Source organism: Myodes glareolus, chromosome 15 (assembly GCF_982192425.1).
Source record: "Myodes glareolus chromosome 15, mMyoGla1.1, whole genome shotgun sequence".
NCBI lineage: Eukaryota > Metazoa > Chordata > Mammalia > Rodentia > Cricetidae > Myodes > Myodes glareolus.
This window is the reverse complement of record NC_142040.1, coordinates 31,199,375-31,223,011: the sequence shown is the minus strand read 5'-3', so window position 1 is coordinate 31,223,011 and position 23,637 is coordinate 31,199,375. Positions and strand designations below refer to the sequence as shown.

The 23,637-nt window shown below is 44.0% G+C and overlaps 2 pseudogenes; one reads left to right on the top strand and one right to left on the bottom strand.

The window, feature by feature from the left end:
• Positions 1-3,680: 3,680 nt before the first annotated feature.
• Positions 3,681-4,993, bottom strand: LOC125406074 (26S proteasome regulatory subunit 4 pseudogene; annotated as a pseudogene).
• Positions 4,994-5,199: 206 nt separating this feature from the next.
• On the top strand, positions 5,200-7,553 carry LOC148119669 (non-histone chromosomal protein HMG-17 pseudogene; annotated as a pseudogene).
• Positions 7,554-23,637: the final 16,084 nt, after the last annotated feature.

Here is a 23,637-nt window from a genome sequence, read left to right as displayed (position 1 = left end):
TGGTTTGTTTGTTCATTTGTTTTTTAATTAGTAGTTGTACTGAAGGTCCCAGTATTCACGAGGTAGCAAAACTATAGTTCAAACTCAGATGTATCTGGCTCCCAGATCTTTGTACGGGGCATACCGTCTTCCTTCATCTCTAAACCTACTTTCAGATTCCCACACCTCTAGGACAGGGAGTGCATTGCTGGCCAGGTCTTTCATGTTTTCAAGAGCTTGGGAATGTGAGATGGTGCAGATGATTGGCACGCATCTAGCGCCCTAGTGCAAGTATGGTATGATGGAAATAAATTCTCTGTTTTCTACAAGGGTCGTTAGTTCTCAGGACTCAGCTATGAGGCTGGCACCCAGTGACACCCACCTGATAGGATGCTTGATTTCATTTGCCAACCCGGGCATGTTATCTAGTCCCCAGGCAGTCACTCAAACACTGACCCAGGTTTGCGGCAAAGGCGTTTTTGAAGTATGGTGAACATCTGCATTTGACAGATGTTAAGAAAGGAGATCTTTAATTCCAGCACTTGGATGGCAGAGGCAGGCAGATCTCTGTGAGCTCGAGGCCAGCCTGGTCTACAAGAGCTAGTTCCAGGACAGCTAGGGTTGTTACACAGAGAAACCCTGTCTCGAAAAACCAAAGGAGGTGGGTGGTATTGTCCTATGGCCAGAGGGAAACAGACCCTGTCAGCTGAAAGGTCTTTGGGGAAGAATAGAGGCTTCCATAAGTAAGAAGGAATTCTGCCTATGGACTTCCCTGTCAGCTCCTGCCTGTCCTTCCTGATGAACCAGTAAATAGGAAATACAGGTTTAGACTTACCTCCTAGATCCTAGATTTGCACAAATGAGTTCCTGCAACAGTCTCTCTCTCTCTCTCTCTCTCTCTCTCTCTCTCTCTCTCTCTCTCTCTCTCTCACACACACACACACACACACACACACGCACACACGAGTAAAAATAAGTAAATAGCATGTATCCTTTGGACATATCAGGAGTAGCTCAGCTTGACCTATTATCTGATCTTTGAAGACAACCAGCTGTAGAAATTCTGTCTTTGCAGCTAATTCATTTTGCTGTCCAACCTTGAACAAATCATTAACCTTTCCCAGCTCCCCAGCTCCATGCATCCTCCAGCAGGGCATTATGCTTCCTTATTATGGCATGAACTCTTAAAGCGTAGGTAGAAATCTCCGTTCCAGCTCTCAGATCTCAGCCAAGGAGAGCAAGGTCTTGCTAAAGTCAAGATGTGGATCTCTAAAGATGACCTTGAGAGCGTTCAGTTTGTGTGCATGTGTGTGTGTGCACATGTGCATACAACTTTATAGTTCTGAATAGTTTCAGAAATCAAAAACAACCTTGCAACTCCTTGCTCGTTTAGCATTGTCTATTACTCGTCCTGACTGCCTATTTATTGCAATGCTTATGAAGGTCTGTAAATTCTGATCCATCAGTGAGGATTGGGACGTGTTTAGCAGAGGATCACACAGTCATTTGTTTGGTGAGCAGTCTGCTTTCAGCTTCTCAATCTCCTGCCTCAGATCACTGGCATTGGGGTTGCAGGCACGCAAGGCTGTGCCACACTAACAGGGATTTTAACTGAGCAGGATGAGACTTTGGGTAGTGGAGAAGGAGTGGAAGGCTCTCTTGGTCCTGTTTCTATATTGGTGGTAGGAAGGAAACTGTAAAGAATGAAGATCGTGTATCTCCACGCTTTGAGTTCTGGCTCAGACTCTAACATGAAGATTCATGTGGTTGCTACATCACCTGGATCTGACCCAGCAGAGGCCAAAGCATGTCTTACCCCTCAGTACCAGGCCTGGTCACATGGCCTGACCCTCTCTGGTGCCAGTACCACTTCACATCTACATAGTCCTGCCCAAGCACCGCCTGTCCACCTGGGTTCCACTGTGGTCACTGAAGCATAGAGAAGACCTGGGGACTGAGAATTGAGCTTTCCTGTCAGGAGAATTGAAAACTGCTGCCTTTCCCGGGGGAGAGGAAAGATCCCAGGAGAAGGGTGTACATTCTTTTAAGGCCATTAGTCAAGGTTGTTGAACTTGCATGAAAGAGTGGCTCAGACGAGAGTCCTAATGGCAGTGATTTAAGGGTCACTGGGTCTTAACAAGAATCAGACCACTTCTAAAAGGTTTCTAACTTTCATAGCATCTAGGAGAGAGACTATTCCTTGATACTGAAAGAGTTAACGTGTGTGGAGCAAACACCTGCCTGTCATCATCTCACCATCTCGCCAAGTCTGCCAGGAATCTGGTACCATCTGGGAAATAAGGGTCACATATAAATAAACCTAATTGGATTGAGAGGAATTAGGATAGGAAATAACTCCTATGAATTTGGATTAATGTCACTAAATACTTTCAATGTAGGTTAAACCTCGAGCAACAGATTATAACTTTAGATAAATATGCCTTCTGCTCTTTAAAGTCCATTGTTTTTCTGAAAAAAAGAAAATTAGACTTCCCATAGCCATGATAGAAATAGATCTTTATGTAGAAAACTGGTTTTTAATTGAGACAAGAGTGGGGTGTGGTGGTCCACACCTTTAATTCCAGCTCTCAAGAAACAGAGGCAGGTGGGAACTCTGTGAGTCCTGGGGCTACTTGATTTACGTAGTAAGTTCAAAGCCAGCCGGGACTGCATAGTGGGACCCTGTCTCAGAAATAAAAACATATAAACTGAGATAAGATAATGTACAGGAGCTGGAGAGATGCTCCAGCAGTTAAGAGCACTGACTGCTCTTTCAGAAAACCTGGGTCTGATTCCCAAGCACCCAAATGGTTGTTCACAATGATCCACAACATTGGTTACGGGAGATCCAAAGCCCTCTTCCAACTTCCTGGGGCATCAGGCACATAAATGGTGTGCATCCACACATGTATAAGAACATTTATACACATAGAATAAAATTCAAAAAGTTAAAAAATTTTTAAATAATAGCATATAATATGAACCTTGTCATTTTATCTACTTTTTAGTTCATGGTTCAGTGACAGTAAATGTATTCATTTGCTGGGTGACTGCCATCTACCCATAAATGGATAATGATACCTCTGATGCGTGTGAGATTGTCCCAACGTGCAATTAATTGACCATCCTCCTTCCCTAGTCCCCAGTAACCACCTCTTAGTGGATCACACAGTAATTGTCCTTTCTCTTATTTCCCTTAGCATAATGTCTAATCTCAAGCCTCATCTATGTCATGGCATATACCAAAATGTCCTTCCTTTGTAAGGATGAGTGATATCCTTTTAGATCAGTGGTTCTCAATCTTCCCAATGCTGTGACCGCCAACCATAAAATTACTTTCATTGCTATTTCACATCTGTAATTGCTACTGTTAGGAATTGTAATGTAAGTATCTGATGTGTAGGATATGTGGCTCCTATGAAAGGTTGAGAACTGCTGATCTATCTGTCTATCTATCTATCTATCTATCTATCTATCTATCTATCTATCTATTAGAAGGCAAACAGGACAACCCTTCATTGGAAGAAGAGAAGAGCACAGCACATAGACCAACAGATGGAGACCGCCGGATGCTCTGCCAGCATCTTCCAAGATACAGGCTCTCTACTAGCAAAAGCCAATAGGAAAATATATTCCTTGGGGCAGCTTCCCATCCTCCCAGGTAGGAGAAACTTGTTAACCTGCCCAAAGGCAACGGTGGGTCACTCGAGATAGAGCCCCTCAAGAATGCCTTTATTATGAGCATTCTCTTTAGCTTTTCTGACGTCTTCATTTGTGACTTTCATTCTGCATTCCCATGAGGCCATCAAGCTAGCGTCTGTGCAGACGGCCTTGATGTCAACCTCAGAGAGCTCATCCTTCACCATGATCAAGTCATCCAGGGTTACATCATCAGTCAGTGTCATCCTGCTCCTGGGAACCTGGAAGATACAGTTCTTGGTCTTTTTATCAGTCAGTGGGAGCTCAATCTTCCTGTCAGTGAGGCCTGGTCCAATAAGCGCTGAACCCAAAGTTGCTATTTCGTTTGTGGCCATGATAACTTTTACATTTCCCTCAAATCAAATCCACCCAACTGGTTCAACAGTTCCAGCACTATTCGCTGAATTTCTCTCTCATCTCCAGAGTTTCAATCTTATCCTTTGTTCCTAATGGTGTCAATTTCATCAGTAAACACAATGGATGGTGAATGTTCTTTACCAACTTGAAATAGTTTCCCTACGAGTTTGAGCCTATAGCCTAGGTACTTCTGAATAAGTCATGGACCATTCTCAAGAAAGTGGCTAGAGTTTGGTTTCTCTGCTGCTTTGGCCAACAACATTTGATCTGGTCCTGGCAGACCATAGAGAATGGCTTTATCCCCATCTCTTCATAATGCTCAGAATGGGTAAGAGAAAGCTCCTTAGAGCCCTTAATTTCATGGATTCAGTTGTCCATTCCCCCCAATATCTCTGTAGGTCTTCCAGTGAGTGGGGTGTCATCACTGTGACAAGGAGATCTGTGCCATCTGTTAGTACCCCTACCACGGCTCGCATCTTGTGGTTGAGCAGGACTGAGCAGCCTGACTCTAGCAGATCCTTGTGCACAAACGAAAGGATCTGAGCCCACAGATGTAACACAATGGCGTGATTCTCACCAATGATCTCTTCCAAGGTTCCAACAGACTTGGGGTTCCCTCTGAGATCATCCTTTCCCTCTGTTGTCGTAGCTAAGAACTCCTACCACTGGGCTTTGAACTCAAGAGTCTTGGACATGCTGGCCAAGTCCTCCACTACAGACCCAAACCTCCTCCTCCTTCATGCTAGGGATGGGGCCAGGGATATGGCTCAATGGGTAAAGACATTTGCTTCATAACTTTGATGACCTGAGTTCAACGTATAACCTGCATAGACAAGTGGGCTGTGGTAGTTTGTAGTGTCAGCATTCTTACGGTGAGAAAGGAGGCACAGATAGGAGCTCATGGACTAGTGTCTCCGCTACTTCTCTGTTGCGGTGAAGACTGTGAATCCTTGGCCATCGTAGGAGCATGGCAACAGATGGGCAGACATGGTAGCTGCGAGCTCTGCCTTCAGATCTGAAGGCAGCAGGAAGAGAGAGACTCTGTGCTTGGCATGGGCTTTTGGAAGCTGTGAAGCCCACCTCCGGTGACACACTTCCTCCGAGACAGCTCCCCTTCTCAGGGCACATGTTTTTTTAAGGAGCCACACATCACTTTCTGCAGCGATGATGCCTTTCCTGCATTCCCCTCAGCAATGCCCAAGGGTTCCGATCTCTCCGCATCTGCGCCAATATCTGTCATTTTCTTTTTACTTATTCAATTTTATCTTTGCAGCGCCGGTTATCAAATCCCAGGTTTTGTCCAAGGTGAGTCGAGCATGTTGCCAACTGAGGTGTGCCCTCAGCCTCTAGTTCTCCCCCACCATGGGTTTAGTGGGGATTTCTCTGATAGCCAGGAGTGTTGAGCAGGTTTTAATGTGTTTATTAACCACATATGTATTTTCATTAAAGAAATTTCTTTTAAATTCCATTGCTCATTTTTAAAAAAGCAATTTATTTGTTTTGACTTTATGCACACTGGTGTTTTGCCAGGCGGTACAGACAGTTATAAACCACCATGTGGGTGCTGGGAATTGAACCTGGGTCCTCTGAAAGAGCAATCAGTACTCTTAAGTACTGATCCATCTCTCTGGGCCATGCATTGCCTGCTTTTAATTGGGTTGATGGTTCCTGTTGTTGAGCTGTAGGACTTATAGTCTAGGTATTGACTCCTTATCAAATATGGCTATAGACCCATAGCAAAGGACCCTACATACAACACTGTTTCCTTAAAATTATATTGCCATGTGATGGCATAGCATCTTAGTGTATGAAAGCATGTGCTGTGATGTTTGCCAGCGGTGGAATTTCCGAATACCACACATCTCAGAACATACCCACCTTGCTGATACATGATTACACATGACTTATAAAACATTTCTCCTGAAAACAAGTATTCAGGTTGGAATATTTTTGCATTCCAGGAAATGCATCTTACAGGCTAATTTTTTTCTGTCAGCCCCAAGTCCATATCTAAGTCCCAATATGACTGCATTTGGAGACTGAATCGGCGAGGGGTGACAAAGTCACTGAGGTAATACGACTAGTGTCTTTGTAAGAAGCAGCAGGGCTCCCAGAATTCCCTGTCTTCCATGTGAGAACCCAGAAAAAGGGCCATGAGCAAGCCAGGAGTAAACCCCAGTTGGACCCACCAGGTTGCTGCTTTGGTCTGTGGCCTGGCAGCCTCTGAAGCCTGAGAAATGAATTCTTGTAGTTAAGTCGTCCAGTGTGAGGTATTTCATTATAGAAGCTCAGGCAGATTACAGCAATGGTCTGCACACGACTGGAGGATGATGGTCAGTAAAGTAACTAGTTAAAATCATGTAAAATCACACATGAACATCGAGTGTGACAGCCCACATCATGGACCTGTGCCCTGCTTTCCCTGCTGGGGCTGGGGGTGAGACTGAAGGATCTCTAACTAACCTGTGTGCTAACTCCAAGTTCAGGGAGCGATCCTGTCTCTAAACTAAAACAGAGAGAGATGGAAGAAGACACCTGACATGGACCTCTGATCTCCATACACATGTTCATGCACACTGACAGTCATGCATCTCTCTCTCTCTCTCTCTCTCTCTCTCTCTCTCTCTCTCACACACACACACACACACACACACACACACACAAGAAAAAGCTTACATACTTTTGAGATAGTTTAAGAAACACAAAAAGGGAGCGGTGTGAAGAAGCAGCGAGAACGACCCCCGGAAGGACCCAAGCCACGCACCGCTGCAGCTCCGCCAAAGAAAGACTGAAGGGGATACTAAGGGAGATACAGCCAAGGTGAAGGACGAGCCACAGAGAAGATCGACAAGGTTGTCCGCTAAACCTGCTTCTTCAAAGCCAGAGCCCAAGCCTAAAAAAGGCCCCTGCATAGAAGGGAGAGAAGGTACCCAAGGGGAAGAAGGGGAAGGCCGATGCTGCTAAGGATGCCAGTAATCCTGCAGAGAATGGAGAGGCCAAACCAGACCAGGCACAAAAAGCTGAAGGTGTTGGAGACGCCAAGTGAAATGTGTGCGTTTTTGATAACTGTGTACTTCTGGTGACAGTACAGTTTGAAATACTATTTGTATCAAGTTTTATAAAATGCAGAATTTTGTTTTATTTTTTTTAAAGCTATGTTGTTAACACACAGAAAACTTTATTGGTTTTTTTGGCGAGAGGAACATGTGTCACTAGCAATGTCTCCCAAGCTGGATGGATGATGGTTCATGATGGAAAACATGTTTCCCTGATAATTTTGAAAGACTCCTCTTGGCTCCCAGGAGAGACGTCCTGGTGTTGACTTATGTGGCCACCGTGGCACAGCATGCCTTGTGTGGGAAAACTAAGTTCATTTTTAGATCCTCCTCCCCCTGTACCATCAACATAGACTTAACTCCCTTAAGACCAAAGACCTCTTGAAACCTGATCCCCAAAGTTGGTTTTGCCAGTCTGTTGGGCAATCTGGACTTTGCAGTAATATCATTGAGTATCCTCAAAAGCACAGCCGTTCCTTTTATAGAAGACTGTGGATCTGCAGATTGATAATTCTGCCATTTTCATTTCATTTTCTGAAAGTCAGGGTTGGCCTGTGAAAAGTTGTGAAACAACATCCTCAGTGTGAAATGTCAGCCCTCACTCTAAGCTCCTTCCCCTTTTCGGAGCATCCAGTGAAGGCTCACCTGGTTTTATAGTGGCTTTCTAATTTTGGTAGTCCATACAAGAAGGGAGTTTGGAAGGTCTTATATACTGTTACTGATTGTCTGCCCATGTTCTGCCTGGAAAACCATGATTGTTTATGGAAAGTGTCTTTAATAAAGCTGGATATGGTTTGGTTTGGAAGAAAAAAAAAGAAACACAAAAGGAAGCCAGGTGTGATGTCTCAACTCCTCTAATCCCAAGATTCACTAAGCCAAAGCAAGAAGGTTGCTTCAAGTTTGCGACCAGCTCAATCTATGTAGTGAGTTTCAGGCTAGCCTGAACTGTAGAGTGAGATCCTATCTCTAATTAATTAAGTAATAAGTTAACAATTGAAGGAAGGAAAGAAGGAAGGAAAGGTACCCGGCCACCTATGGTGGCACCTGGCTGAAACTTCAGTTTCGTGGGATCCTGAGGCAGGGGACTCTTACATATCTTTACAGGCTTCCTTCTGTGTACGTAAACAAAAGTGTACAACCCACACCATATACACCGCTTTCATATACACCCCTCCAGTGCTGGATCTGACACAGAGGGCCTTTGGGGCTAGGCAAGCACTCTATCACTGAGCCATGTCCCCATCTAGCCCAGACTGTACATGTTCTTCTGGAATCTTTTTCTAAAATTTATTTATTATGTATCTAGTGTTCTGGGCACCAGATCTCGTTATAGATGGGTGTGAGCCATCATGTGGTTGCTGGGAATTGAACTCAGGACCTCTGGAACAGCAGTCTGTTCTCCTAACCTCTGAGCCATCTCTCCAGCCCCTGTAATCTTTTCTTAACAAAGAGTACGAATATCACAGTTGCTTTTAAAGGCTGCTGAGTTCCACTGGACAGACATATCTCAGTGTGCAGTGTAATAATGCATATCGTATACTACATTGTATACTAGGAGTCATCAGCTTTCTAGTGACAGACAGATGGGCGGTCCTTTATATCCATCTTTGATGTTTGGTTCATTTATGGAGACAACTTCCCAGAAGTTGAACTCATGAGCTAAAGGACATGCATATTTAAAAGTCTGATAGCCTACCTACCACTAAATCACCTTGCAGAAAGGCCAATTCTCCTCGTGGAGAAACCAATTTCTCCTCGTGCCACGTCTGAGAGCGCCCATCGCCGCACTCCCTCGCCAAGCAGGCACGCTTTCAGCCGTGGTAAAAATAAGTTCTTGTCTGCTTTTGTCCTCTGGATCCTGCCAAAGTGCATGATGTGGAGCTCAGTGAGAGGAATCTAAAGCTGACAGATGGAGGGTATTTTGGTCACTGGAGTGTTTTATCTGGAGCGCACCATTTTCCCCTCACAGCAAATGTAATAGACCAGGGCTTCTTCAGCTTTTAGTACAAGTTCAAGGCAATGCTATCCTAAGTGGATTAATTCCTTAAAGACCAAGTGTCTCTGAGGATGTAGAAATTATCCAAGCGAAAGGCGCTCCGGGCTGATCTAGATGGCTGTGTGTGTACACTTCTTGTGTGCAGCGGCGTCTGGCTTCTTCTGCACAGAGGCACAGTGTTTTGTTCTGCTCCAGCCCCACGTCACACCGCAGCCTACTCAGCATTGACTATTTCACGGAAGCAGAGCAGCATTTTTCTCAACGCCATTCTATATTTAATTTTTTTTCATAAGTTGAGCAATAGCTAGCTGGCTGTGTGAGGTGCATGACTTCCCAGATGCTCAGGAGACTGAGCCAAAAGACCACTTGGGCCCAGCTTCAGGGCCAGTTGAGGCAGCATGGCGGGTTCTTGTAAACTCAGAAGCAGTGACAGCTGCAGCAGCGAATGAGCTGGACTTCACACTCACTGTGAGGGTTCCCTTAGAATCTGGCTGTGAGTACCTCCAATATTTCAATATGACATTTCACCCAAAAACGGATGAAGGGGATGAAAATTACATGAAAATTACCCATTCTTTTTGGAAAACACAAACAAAGCAGAAGAAAGTTTCCATTCAGCTATGTCATCCTTGGGCCATGTCATCCAAAGCACATAATTTAACTAAATATGCTGCCTTTTCCTCCATTGACAACTTAGCAAAATGAAATCCACCCTGTTCCATAGAAATGTTGGAAAGACAGGAGGTTCCAAGTACTATAGTGAACTGAATTACATGTTTGAAAAATATGTGTTTCTAGTCAAATATAGCTAACCTGCTTCTGCCTGACCTGAACGTCTTTGTACAGGAGAGGGTATAGGGTTTTTTCATTTTTCAAGTAGAACCTGTTAAATCGATCTATGTTTTGCTGTGGAAATTTTTCTCCTGTTATGGCATTAGTATCAATTAAAAACATTTTGAAGTGGTTGACCTTTACTGGTGATATTAATGAATCATACATACCAAAAGTCAGAAAATGGGATAATTATAAAATATAAACTGTGAACTGTATGTTAATAATCCTCTTTATTTCCTCTCTTTTTAGCCACTTGATAAATTGAGTGCATCAAATTATTATAAGTGTGGTACTTCCAATGCAGGCAAAATAATATAATATTTCTTTACCTTGGCAGAAAAAAAGGCCACTCCAAATCCTGTAATAAAAGAATCAACAGGGGCTCTTCCTAGTCTATGTTCCAATGTCTCTCTCCCCTCCCCTCCTTTCCTCCTCATCTCAATTTCTCTCCTCTCCATTTCCCCCTTTCCTTTCTTTCCACTCCCTCTTCCTTTCCTGTCCCCTCTCTTTCTTCCCTTTTCTATCCTTTTCCAGTTAACAGTGTGGTTAGGGACAAATGCTCTTTGTCTCAGCTCAATATGCTCTCAGAATGGATATCTTAGGGGTGGGGTCAGATCTCCTTGCTTATCTTTCTCCTTTGGGAAAGGGCACTCTTGACTAGTATGAGGAGAGGCAGACACTGCTGTGGGACTCTGCCCTTCTTTCAGAGTGGGCTGTCTTTTAGATCTTACCTTGGGATAAACTTACAGGAGTGAGCTCTGCCCTACAAAGTGAATTGAACTTTGAAGAGGTTTATTTTAATACTGTACATAGGGAGATACGTACAGTATTAATACTCAATAATTATCCACAGACAATGCCCAGTCTCTCTCCCCCCTCCTGTCTATGGATTAGGATGTGACTCTCAGCTACTGCTCCAATACCATGATCCCCATCATACTGATGATAGACTAAGCTTCTAAAGCTGTATGCAAAACCCTAGTTAAATGTTTTCTCTCATAAGAGTTGCCTTGGTCATGCTGTCTCTTCTTCACAGCAAAAGAACAATAGCTAAGACAGAAGTTGGTACCAGGATATTGTTGGACAGGCCTGGCCATGCTGTCTGTTGGAGGACTATGGAAAACTTTGAGATGACGGACTACAAAAGTGGTTAGATGCTTTAAGCAGAGCTTACTGGGTCATCCTAGTAGGAGCATGGAAGACAGTGGTACTGAGGGCAATATGGAATGGGGCTTGGGACAGGCAAGAGGTTTTAGGAGGGAAGAATAGTAGTAAGTGGCCTAAGCACCTTTCTAGTGATATATTGGCAAAGAATGTGGCTGGGTTTTGCCCTTGTCCTAAAAATCTGCCTGAGGTTAAATTGAAGAGTTTTGGTTTAATAGCATTGGCAGAGGAGGTTTCAAGACAGACTCGTATTGACTCTGTCGTGTGGTTATTAGAGATCACTCTCACACGGATCTACAATGAAAAGAAACAGGCTAAGCAAGGAAAATTACAAAATGTGTAATTGGAGGAGAAAAGAAGATCGGTAAATGTAATGTAGAAGACAGAGGTTCCAGTGCTCAAGGAGATAAAAAAGTTTAAAGGAAACACTGGTGCTAAATAGAATAAAGGAAGTGATGACATCAGGCCAAGTGCCCACGGAGCTAAACTTCCAATTTGTGGAAAGGGATTAAGGAAAAGCTTAAGCAGTGAAGGAAGCCATCAACAACAGAAAGCTGATACAGATGTAGTTAAAAGAGGGGACCAAATTCCATCCCCATCAAATAGCAGAACTTGGCAACTTTAATCGCGTGGCTTTAAAATCAAGGATACGAGAAAGGAATATAGAATCTTCCTCCATGGCTAAGGAAAGCCACTGAAGCCAGACATACATATCAGGGGTGTCATCGTGTGGAGGCCCAGAGAGGACGTTGTGTAAAGCTATGAAGGTGAAGCCTCAATTGTATTAGAGACCCCAAGATGTTGGAGATGCCAGAGTCATGGCATACCTGCTGAGGAAAACTTCAGACCAGGTGACTAAGGCATTTAGTTAACAGATCATAAACTCAAGGCCAGATGAAAAGGGGCTTGCCCTTTATAGAAAAGAACAGGACAGTGAGCAGAAGCCAGTGAAGAAGATCCAGATGAGTGGGGTTCTCAGAAAGCTGATCGGGAGAGTTTTCCTCTGAAGTCTACCTCTGGGACCAATAGGGAAAGCATTTTCCTACTTCCAGCATTTAAGAAGCATGGCAGCCTTTAGGTTGGTACCTGGAGGAGGAAAAAGGACCCTGACAAGTTTAATCAATCATTGAACTTTACAGATCAATGGGGACAAAACGCAAACATCCAGTATATTATTTTTGAAACAAAGAAAGGGAAATCAGAGGGCCTTCTGTCTGGGTCACGCATATATAAGGAGGTCTCTGAAAGTCCATCAAAGAGATGGAGGGACACAACTTGATGCTGTTTTCCAGGAGCCCAAGACTCAAGTCAAGTTTAACCTTGCCACTAAACCCTTGAACTCTCTACACATTGATAGACCCTTCCTTGCGGAAATTTCACCTCACTGTTTTGGGTATGACTGATGACATTTTTATTAACCCAGCCTTGATAATTCAAGTGTCCTCTCCTTTCGTTAGTATTAAGGACCCAGCAAGCACCAATTAGTCTGTGCTGTGATCCAATCACATGGATGCTGAGAGAGAGAACAAATTTTATTTTATGTATGCCTGGGTTAGTTCTGTCTCTAGACTTCTCAAGTATAAGAGTCAAGAAAATTCTACTTTCTTAATTATGGGATTGCTTTGTTTTGTTTACCCCAAATGTCTGTGGTACCTAAAGCCCGTAACATGAAGGGGCCTGCTTGTTGGGGTTTATGTCCTGCCCAGTTCCCCACAGCTGACAAGCCCCCCCCAATTCACACAGAGATCTCCATAAGTTATAAAACTGATTGGCCTATTAGCTCATGCTATTTATTAGCTCTTGTAGCTTATATTAACCCAATATTCTTATTTATGTTAGCCAAAGACTTGGTACCTTTCTCAGCAGGGCAGCTCACATCTTGCTTCTTCAGTGATCTGGGTAGGACTGCAAAGGAAGCTTCCTGCTTCCTAGAATACTCCTGTCCTCATTGCCCTGCCTCTACTTCCTGTCTGGTTGACCCACCTATACTTCCTGCCTGGCCAATGAGCGTTTATTTAAAACATGATTGACAGAATACAGACAATTCTCCCGCACCAAAAGCCCCAGTGGTTCAGATAATTTTTTGTTTGGTTAGGTTTTTAATTTTTTTTTTGAGTCACATTAATTTGTGTGGGGGAAGGACATGTATGCCATTGCATCCATAGAGGTCAGAGTTTGATAAAACTCAGTTCTCTTTCATCCTTTATCTAAAGTCCTGAGGGTCAAACTCAGGTTGTCAGGACTGGTGGTAAGTCATCTTCCTGGCCCATTGTTTTATGTTAATTATTATTATTACATTTTGGTTCTTGTGTATGTCTGAGTGCATGCACATGTGTGGAGGTTAAAGTTGGTTCTCTTTCCATAAGACCTGGCAGCAAGCCCCTTTCCCCCGCTGAGCCATTGCTCTAGCCCACGGCTCTGATGTTTGGAAGGGCCCTGGATAACTCTGGTTAGAAATGATTCCAAGCATGTTTTCGTTCCAAGGGGGAGACGCTCACTTCGGAATTCTGGCTGTATCTCAAGTTTGAGTAATTCCATCTGCCCTCTTTGAAAATGTTATTACAAGCACATTCCATATTCTTAGCTTTCTTCCTCCAGACTTCTGAACAGCATGGACCCTTTCGGATCGTTTTCATTATCCAAAGGCAAAAGAAAAAAAGGATCTACACATAAATGTGCAAAAGAAGCCCTGAAGTTCTAATTCATATATGATAATGGCGCTAAAGGAACATAAGAAATGGAAGGAATTGAAGAATTATCAGTAGAGAGCACCTTCTGTTCTTGCAGAGGACCTGGGTTTGGTTTCCAGCACCCACACCAGGCAGCTTACAACTTCTGTAACTATAGCTTCCGGGGATCCAACATCATCTTCTGGCCTCTCAGGACATCTGCACTTATGTGCACTCACACAGGTATGCACATATAAATAATCAATAAAATAAATATTTTTTAAAGGGGGTAGGGAGGCTGGAGAGATGACTCAGAGGTTAGGAGCACTTACTGCTCTTCTTGTGGACCTAGGTTTGAGTCCCAGAACCTACACAGTAGCTCACAACCATATGTAACTCCAGTCCCAGGAGATCCAACACCCTCTTCTGGCCTCTGCAGGGTACACGTGGCACACAGACATCCATACAGCCAAAACACCTATACATATAAAAATTTTAATAATGGAAACAATTGCTCCTGTGAGTATTCATAGGCATGCATGAAAAAACATGCAAGAAATACAACACAAACTATGAAGTTTCTGCCTATATTTGACACATCCCTAACTTCATTAGGCATTTGTTTAAATGACTAGATTGATAAGAGAGAAAGAAATATTCATGCTGGTGGGTGGTAAACCTCTTGCTTGGCATGAGCAAGGTCCTAGGTTTTATACACGCACTCACACACACATGCACACACACACACACACACACACACACACACACACACACACACACGCTTTGCAGTTTCAACAACTAGTGGTAACTTCAGTCTAAAAATATTATATGAGAATTTCCAGAAGTAAGTCACAAGTTGTCAAGTGTAATGTAATCCGAGCAGCATAATGGAATCTTATGCCCTCCAGCTCCATCGACCTGGGGTACCAGTCAGCCTTTGGTCTGGCGTAGTCGCACTGCGCAATCAGCCACCTGTCCCTGTGAGTCACACGGTGGCTCTCTACCATCAGACTCAGTCCCAGTTACCTCAGCGCTGAGTCTGAACGGCTCTTGCTTCACGATATGTCACTATACCTGTGCCATTTGCTTTCTGTGTTCTGTCAGGTGGGTAATCCATTGTGACGCACCACCTCCAGAAAACGAAAGAGAACACAGAACAGTACAGAAGGGGAGAGGGGAGGGAGGGAGGGGAGTAGACAAAAATGTATAGCTCAACTTAAAAAAATGCCCAGAGAGGGGCCACTGTCCCCTTTATTAACTTTATTACAGTGTGTTGTCAGAATTTGTCTGTTTTATTAACTGTTGCTGTTGATTTCTTACTCGGCTTTGACTGATTTGTAAGTCAAACTCTGTCGTAGATATGTGTGCATGGTGGTCAATCTCAGTTGTCAACCTGACTGGATAGAGTGTTTCCTGAGATGTGAGCCCACCCTGAATGTGGACTGGGACAGAACAGAAAGCCTAAGGGGCTCACATAAGCGCACAGTAGCTGGGTTTTCCCAGATGTCGCTTGTGCTTCTGCTGTTGTGAACATCAGCTCAGATCTCTTCAGCCCTTCACTTGATCAGTGACTCCCTTGGCCGATTTCTGGGTCTTCAGCCTCAGATTAGGGCTACACCTCTGGCCTCCCTTGTTCTGAGGCTTCCAGCTCCTTGAACTGAGCAGGTATTGGGTTCCGTGGCTTTCCAACAGGCAAACGGGCATGGAGAGACTACCCAGCCTCTGCCCACAGAAGCCAGTTTAAGAAATCCCTTCTTCATCTTGTTTTGCTTTGTTTTTTTGAGACAAATCTTCATGTTGCCAAACAGACCCCAAACTGCTACCTAGTTGAGGATGACTTTGAACTTTTTTCTGCTCCTCCTGCTTCTGTCTCCTAAGGACTAGACTAGAGGCGTGCACCGCCACCGTGCACCGCCACACAAGGCTAAACACAGGCACAGAGCTGCATGTTCCGTCCTTCTAGAGAACCCTCGCTGACACGCTGAGCGAGGAAATCAAACGTTATGCTATGGGGCTGACATGTTTTCCAGACTCACTGAGGTACCAGGCACCTGCCTGGATGAAGGGAGACTAAACTTGGCTGCTGATTTTCAGGAAATTACGTGAAGCACCCTTTCTTCGACCTCGACACCCCTTTTTGAAGCATCCTTGCCTCCTTTTATGTGCTGAGCCCCAAGGATACAGCAGCAAACAAACAACATAGAAAACATGTCTAACCTCAAAGAGCTTCGAGAGAGGGCACAGACACATGACAAAGTCAAATAACAGACAACATCCGGGTTCTCAGAAGAACTGAACCACATGACCTGTGCTGCCGCAGCCTGGCCAGGAACCCCCGCCCTAGATCAAGACTTCAGCACCTTGTCTGGGACACTGGATTTTTGTTTGTTTGTTTCTTTTTGGTTTGGTTTGTTGTTGTTGTTGTTGTTGTCGTTGTCGTTGCTTTTCTTACAACCTCTCTGCATTTTCCAATTTTCTACATGGAGCTTCTGTTATTAATATTATTTTTTTAATCAGGAAAAGAATGTGCCGAGAAGAGAAAAGCTGACAGACTAGAAATGCAAATGCCTCAGTGTGAAGAGGCTAGAGAGAGAGGTGTGAAGGCTGACCCTCTGTCTGAGACTGTCTCCTCAGAGGGCAAGCTTCCGTTTCTGAGACCTTCTGGTATATTCAGAATCAGCCTGCTTTGTAGTTTCATGTACCTGTGTAGAGTCGACTTCCAAGTATTCTGTACACGGTGAGCCCCACCCCCTACATCTACCCCCACCCCCTGCTTTTCTTCCTTTGACAACTGCTCCGTTGTCCTTCAATGCAGAGAGCCTTGTTCTCCTCAGTGCGGACCCAGAAGCCTTGTTTACTCAGCATGGCCAGTCCCTAGCACCTTCATTTCTATTGCCCACCAATGGAGCTGGCCCTCCAGTTACCATGGAAGCCCAGTGAAATGTCAATCAATGCCTCCTCCTTCACCTATATTTCTAAAATTTGTTTAAAAAATTTGCAAAAGTCCCTTTCCTGCCTCTTGGCAGGTTGAAGCATTCTATAACCGTGTTTGAGAACTCAGGGTCATGACAGAACATGGTTTCATTTTGTTTCTTAAAATTGATTTAACCAGAATTTTACTCTAGTACACAATTTGCTTTGTCTTTCTTTCTGCTGAAGGAATTTCTCTGCGGCTTAGTAGAAGATTTTGCTGGCTTTTTATCAGTATAAAGGGGGAGAAATCAGGACCCGGAATATAGCTCAGTGGTAGAGCCCTTGCCCAACACATGTGAGACTCTAAGTTCAATTCGTAGCACAGAAAGAAAAACAAAACAAAAGGAAGGATGCATGGATGACTTTGATCCTGGCATGAGAGGGACATTTGGAGAACTTTCTTAAGATTTCTCTCCCTTTTTCAAGTTAATAATTGTATTGGTTCCTGTTCTGTTGCCATGACAGAATGCCCGAGGATGTGCACCTTGTAAAGGTTGTTTGGCTCACAGTTCCATGCTTGAGTAGCTCCATTGGTTTGGCCCTTGGAGAGGACCAGATGGTGGCCTTTTGCTTATTTTTTGGTTTCTCTTATGAGAAAAATCTACAGATTTTTCTGTCCATGCCTTTTGGGGCACAGTTCCACTCAATTCCTTGGGAGTAGATGTGCTAAGTCACAGAGTATATGTGTTTTTAGGTTTGGTCAGATTGTTAACCTATCTATACCAACCCAAAATGAAGAAGATGCAAGAGAGGACACAGTGCGAAGACTTGTTCCCTTGTACGGTCTGTACTGGAGTTCTCTTCTCTGGGAATGACCGTATTCACTGTATGTTCCGGCAGAACAGCACTGCTGTAGAATCTGTAGCCTGTGCTTTCCACCAGGGCTTCACAGGGCACAAACTTTCCTGCGCCTTGCTTTGTTCATGAAGTCTCTGTTTTGTGTGTGCTTGCTTGCTTGCTTTCAAGTGATCTACATTAGCGGTCCAGAGCGTCTCTACCCCACCAAACTGCCTGTCTTGTTTGTTGTTTTTGCACCCTCTGGGGTTAAAAAACCTATGGGGCATCTCAAGATTTTACCTTACTACATAAGAATGCCTGCATCCTCACATTCTCAAGAGCAAGCTTTTTTTCATTGTTTCTTTTTAAGATATGGTCTCACTACGTAGTCCAGTGTGGTCTTAAACTGTCGTTGTTACTGCCTTGCTTCTTGTGTGCTGGGATTACAGGCATGTACCACTGCACCCGGCATGGTAAATTTCTAATATTTTCTGATATTTGCTAGTCCTTAGGTGGAAAATAGTACCTTTTTTTTTTGATTTTGATTTTGGTTTTTTGAGACAGGGTTTCTTTGTATAGCCATCCATGGCTGTCCTGGAACTTGCTCTGTAGGCCACGCTGGCCTCAAACTCACAAAGATCTGTTGTGGAATATTATTTTAGCTAGGCCAAGATGTATTACATTTTTTTTATGCTGAGGATGTTATAATCTGCTGACCTGCTCTGTCACCTGGGTACCCTGTCCCTTTAAGAGACAAGCCCCACCCTTTCCCAAAACCCTTCTTCCACCAAGGCAAGTGGATCTCCTGCCTCCTCCCTAGCCTGCTCTCTTTTTCCATCTCTCTTCTGAGAAGGTAACTAATGCCTCTCTCTCTCTCCTTTCTCTCTCTCTGCCTCTCTCTCTTCTCCTCCCTTTCTCCCTTTCTTCGTCTCCCTTCCCTTTCCCGTCCATAACCCACTAAATAAACTCTATACCCAAACTCTCTCTGCATGGTATATCTGTCTGTCTCTCACCCTCCAACCTGCCAAGAGGACCCACTAAGGCCTCGGGTGACCTGCTGCTGCCCCTTGTGGGACCTGCCTCCAATCCCCATATGTTTATGAATGATGACAGCAGAATATTACTTTAACTGTGTAGAGGTGTGTTACATTTATTTATGCTGCATTTGTTTATTTATGTGAAGATGTGTTGTATTTGTTTCACCTTGCCTGCCTAAGGCACCTGATTGGTCTATTAAAAAGCTGACCAGCTAATAAGTAGTCAGGAGAGGGATAGGTGGGGCTGGAAAGCAGAGAGAATAAATAGGAGGAGGAATATAGGCTCAGGAGAAGAATGAGAGAAGAAAAGAAGAGATAATGAAGGAGAACGAGAGAGACATGTCCAGGGCAAGAAGCCAGGCAGCTGCCAGAGAGCCAGACATGAGAAGCTGTGAAAGTAAGATATACACAAGGAAAGAAAAGTTAAAAGTCCAGAGGCAAAAAATAGAAACAGGTTAATTTAAGTTGAAAGAGCTAGCCAGCAACGAGCCTAAGCCAGGCCCAGCCTTCACAACTAATAAGAAGTCTCTGTGTCCTGATCTGGTTGGTGGCACAAACACAAAAGCCTGGCACAGAGATCTTCCTGCCTTCTGCCTCTGAGTGCTGGGATTAAGGTCATGTGCCACCACTGCCTGGTAGAAAATAGCATCTTATTTTAGCCTCAGATACTATATTTTTCTTTATGTGAGAAAGCTCCTCTCCCAAATCATTTTATAAGAACTTTCTCTAAGAATTCTCCTCTTCAACATTTACTTTGCCTGAATGCTCCCTGCTCTTTCCAGAAAGTCTGGACTTTGGCCATAAATATTTTAGCTAAAAATTTTTATCGTTTTCCTATGATTTAATTTTCTAGATTTATTTTTTATTTTATGAGTATGAGGTGTTGCATATGTTTGTGGACTACGTGTGCAGCACCTGAAGAAGCCAGACACCCTGGAACTGGAGCTAGGGGGGCGATGGGAATTAATCCTGGCCGTCTGCAAACGCAGCAAGAGCTTGTGACCTTTCCGCCATCTCTCCATCCCTCTGATGAAAATTCAATGGTAGTGGTGGCAGAGAACGAGAGAACGTGATAGAGACATACATGTGTGCAGATTCCATGATGGAATTCCATCATTCTGTGCGATAACCTAAAAAAAATGCATACAGTTCAAAGCTGGAATAGGCAGTTGTGTCATTGGCTGGTCTCATGGTTTCTCCCAGGTAGAATTAACAAGGAGATTAAAAGCCAAAAAAGAAATAGAAGGAAATTGTGAAAAGGTGGTAAAAAGGCTGAGTTGTTCGAGGCCTGACTGATTCATCTTTGAGCAGTCAGTGTTAGAAAAGTGTAACGTTTCCCTCAAGCTAGTAAAGTCACCTTAAATGCCGTCACTCCAACAAGAATACTCTAAGTATTACGAAATAAGGTGAACTCCATTTATCTGTTTTGTCTGTGGACTCCATGTCTATGAATTCAATTCATTCAATTCAATTCATGATCAAAAGTGTTTGGGGGGAAAAATTCACAACATTCCCCAAAACAGACCTTGAAGGTGCTACAAGTTATGTGCTACATCCAAGAGAATGAAGTGATGTGTAGGCATTTGTGGTGGTTTGAATAAGAATGGCCCCCATAGGCTCATATATTTGAGTGCTTAGTCATCAAAGAGTAGAACTCTTTGATAGGATTAAAAGGATTAGGTGGTCTGGCTTTGTTGGAGTAGGTGTGGCTTTGCTGGAGGAAGTGTGTCACTGGGGGATGGGCTTTGAACTTTCAATAGCCCATGCCAGACCCATTCTCTCTCTGCCTGTGGATTAGGATGCAGCTAGCAATTACTACTCTAGTGCCTGCCTACATGCTGCTGTGTAAACAGAGACTGTGCTTTCGTTTCCCGGCTGCCTAGACCTGAATAATCACACAGAAACTATATTAATTACAATACTGTTTGGCCGTTGGCTCAGGCATATTTCTAGCTAGCTCTTACATCTTAAATTAGCTCATTTCTATTAGTCTATGTATCGCCATGTGGCTGTGGCATTACCTCATTTTCTACATGTCTTGTTTCCTTAGTGGCTGGCTGGCATCTGACCTGACTCCACCTTCTTTTTCTCTGTATCTCTGCTCAGATTTCCTGCCTGGCTTTACTTTGCTAAACCATTGGCCGAAACAGCTTTATTCATCGGCCAACAAAAGCCACAGACAAATAGAAGGACATTCCACATCCCTGCCGTGCTCCCCTTCATGATAACAATGAACTAAAATCTCTGAAACTGTATAAAGTCCCAATTAAATATTTTCTTTTATAAGCATTACCTTGGTCATGGTATCTCTTCATAACAGAAAAACAGTGACTAAGACAGCATTGTCCGATTAGAACAAATACAAAAATGATTTAAAGCCCATGGGAATGTGTGTGTACATTACATGTAAAGTCGTACAATGTTATAGAAGGGAGAAGAACCTCTCTCGATTCTGGCATCCAAGGTGGTGTCTGGAACCGATTCCTGCCAGATTATTTCCTAGCTGCAACAGCCGCACATTCTCTTCCTTTCTCCCCATCCTCATTGCATTGGTTTGTTTGTTTGTTTGTATGTGGAGGAGCACATGTCATGGTGAGCACATGGAGGTTAAAGGGCAATTCGTCTGAGTAGTCTCTGTCTCACCGTGTGAGTCCCAGGGACTGAACTCAGCTCCTCAGATATGATCTCCCGTTCCTGTACCTGCTGAAGCATCTCGCCAGTACACTAGACTCCGTTTGCATGGCTACAATTTGTAGTGTGGCCATTGAGGGTCTAAATATGTAATGATATCTTTGTAGCTTACAATGATTTTTGAGTAGTCTTAGAGGAACATTGTATATCGTTATCTGTCATTATAGTGTCTCTACCTTGGTTAAAACTTGTGTTCTCATTAAGACATAGAAAACATATATGTTTATATTCCATATACTTAATGACCAAGCAGAAAAGCTCATAGACCCTCAGACAGACAGGCTTAATAACAACTACAGAGAAACCCAGAACCACTTTTTCCATAAGTAAAATCAATTTTTAAATGTAGATATGTTTTGGGCACGGGTCTAAGAGGTGGATAATTCCCAGCTTGGGTATCAACAATGAACCTTACTCTGACTTTTCCTTTGTAAATGGATATGGGTTCTGCCCCTCACCTGCCTCTCAACAAATGCTTTGCTGTACCCATTTGTCTATGCCTGAACAGGGGAACCACCAAACCTGGAGCTGAGCTAAGGAGTCTGGTTAAGACTAACAAGATCACAAGTCAGAAGCGAGTCCTCAAATGACAGACGGTTCATGACGTAGGCTGTTGCCAGAAGGGAACATAGATTCTGAGCTGGCAAAATTACTATATAGCCGGCATCTCCAGCCTTAACCTTAGTTTCTTTATGTGTAAAATAAAGGACTTGATATAGAAAGTTCAGTCTTCACTCTGCAGACCGATTCCACAGGTGGGAAGCACGGCTTTGTCCGAAGCAGGAGGGAAGCCATGTTCTTAGATGTCAGCTTTGTGACATCCTTTTCTCACGACGGCAGGACAGTTCCATGAGTTGAAACCAGGCGTTCACCACTGGTTCCTGAGTGACTTTCCTGCTTTTGTGAGTTGTCTGCATACACTTCCTGCAGAGAGACCGTTTTATTAATAGCAGCAGACAGTCCAAAGCAATACACTTTTTTGACCCATCACTATTTTTGTCTTTGGACATGTCTCAATATGTTACTTGGTTAAGAATAGTTTACTTTTCACTGTGCAGTTGTTAATGTGAATTTCGTTTTTCTCAAATTGCATAGGACTTGGCTACTACAGACCCTTGCCCAAATTTATGTTTCTCACATGTGTTTACTTATTCCACAGCCCTGAAGGATGGGCTGCTATCAAAATAGGATACAAACATCCTCTGAGGGGTGAACCTGAAGAAAATTCAGGTAGTTTTCCTCCTGGAGAGTGGAAATAGACAAGAGTCCCAGGTAACCTCGGGTGCATGGGGGGTGGGGGGTGGGAGGGCTGTTGGAAGGGGAGAGGGTTAGAAAGAAGGGAGCAGGGGAGGAATGGGGAATGCTGGGGGACTGGGAGGGGTGGAGGGAGGAAGGATAGATATGGGATCAGGGAAGAATATATCTCAACTAAGGGAGTCAGTTTAGGGTTTACTAGAGACCTGATTATAAATGGGATCCCAGGTCCAAGGAGAGATCCCCAGATTGTTCTCTGGACAGAGGAGAGGGTGCCTGAACTGACCTTGGCCCATAACCATACTGATGAATATTTTGTTTATCACCATAGATCCTTCATCTGGCGATGGATGGAGATGGAGACGGAGACCCACATTGGAACACTGGACTTAACTCCCTAGGTCCAAACGAGAAGCAGAAGGAAAGAGAATGTGAGCAAGGAAGACAAGATCAGAGGGAACCTTCATTCGACGATGGATGGTGATACAGACGGAGACCCACATTGGAGCACCGGACTGAGCTCCTCAAGGTCCAAATGAGGAGCAAAAGGAGGAAGAACATGAAAAAGGAAATCAGGACCGCGAGGGGTGCGATCACCCACTGATACAAGGGGACTGATCTAATGAGAGTTCACCAAGGCCAGTTGTCTGGGACTGAGCGAGCACGTAATCCAGCCAGATTCTCAGAATGAGGCCGGATTCTCTGAATGTGGCTGGCCCGAGTCTTTCTGAAAAGCCATTGACAATGACACTGGAACTTGTTTCCTCTGCATATACTGGATTTTTGGGATCCAGTCTGTTTGGATGCTCACCTTCCTGGACCTGGAGGGAGGGGGGAGGAGCTTGAACTTCCCACAGGGCTGGAGACCCTGACTGCTCTTGGGGATGGAGAGGGAGGAGGGAAGGGAGTGGGGGGGAGTGGGAGGGGGTTGGGAGGAGGGGCGGAAATGGAGACTTTTGTATTTTAATAAACTTTGAGAAAAAAAAACATCCTCTGAGCATAATTTTACCCCAACAACTGTTTGCTCTTCCAATATCGACAAAAGGGTACCACTATAGCCATAATTTCATATTTATTATGTATCTACCAAATGCTAACCCAGTGGCAATGCCTATATCCACATTATCTTATTAGAGCCTACGACACCCTCA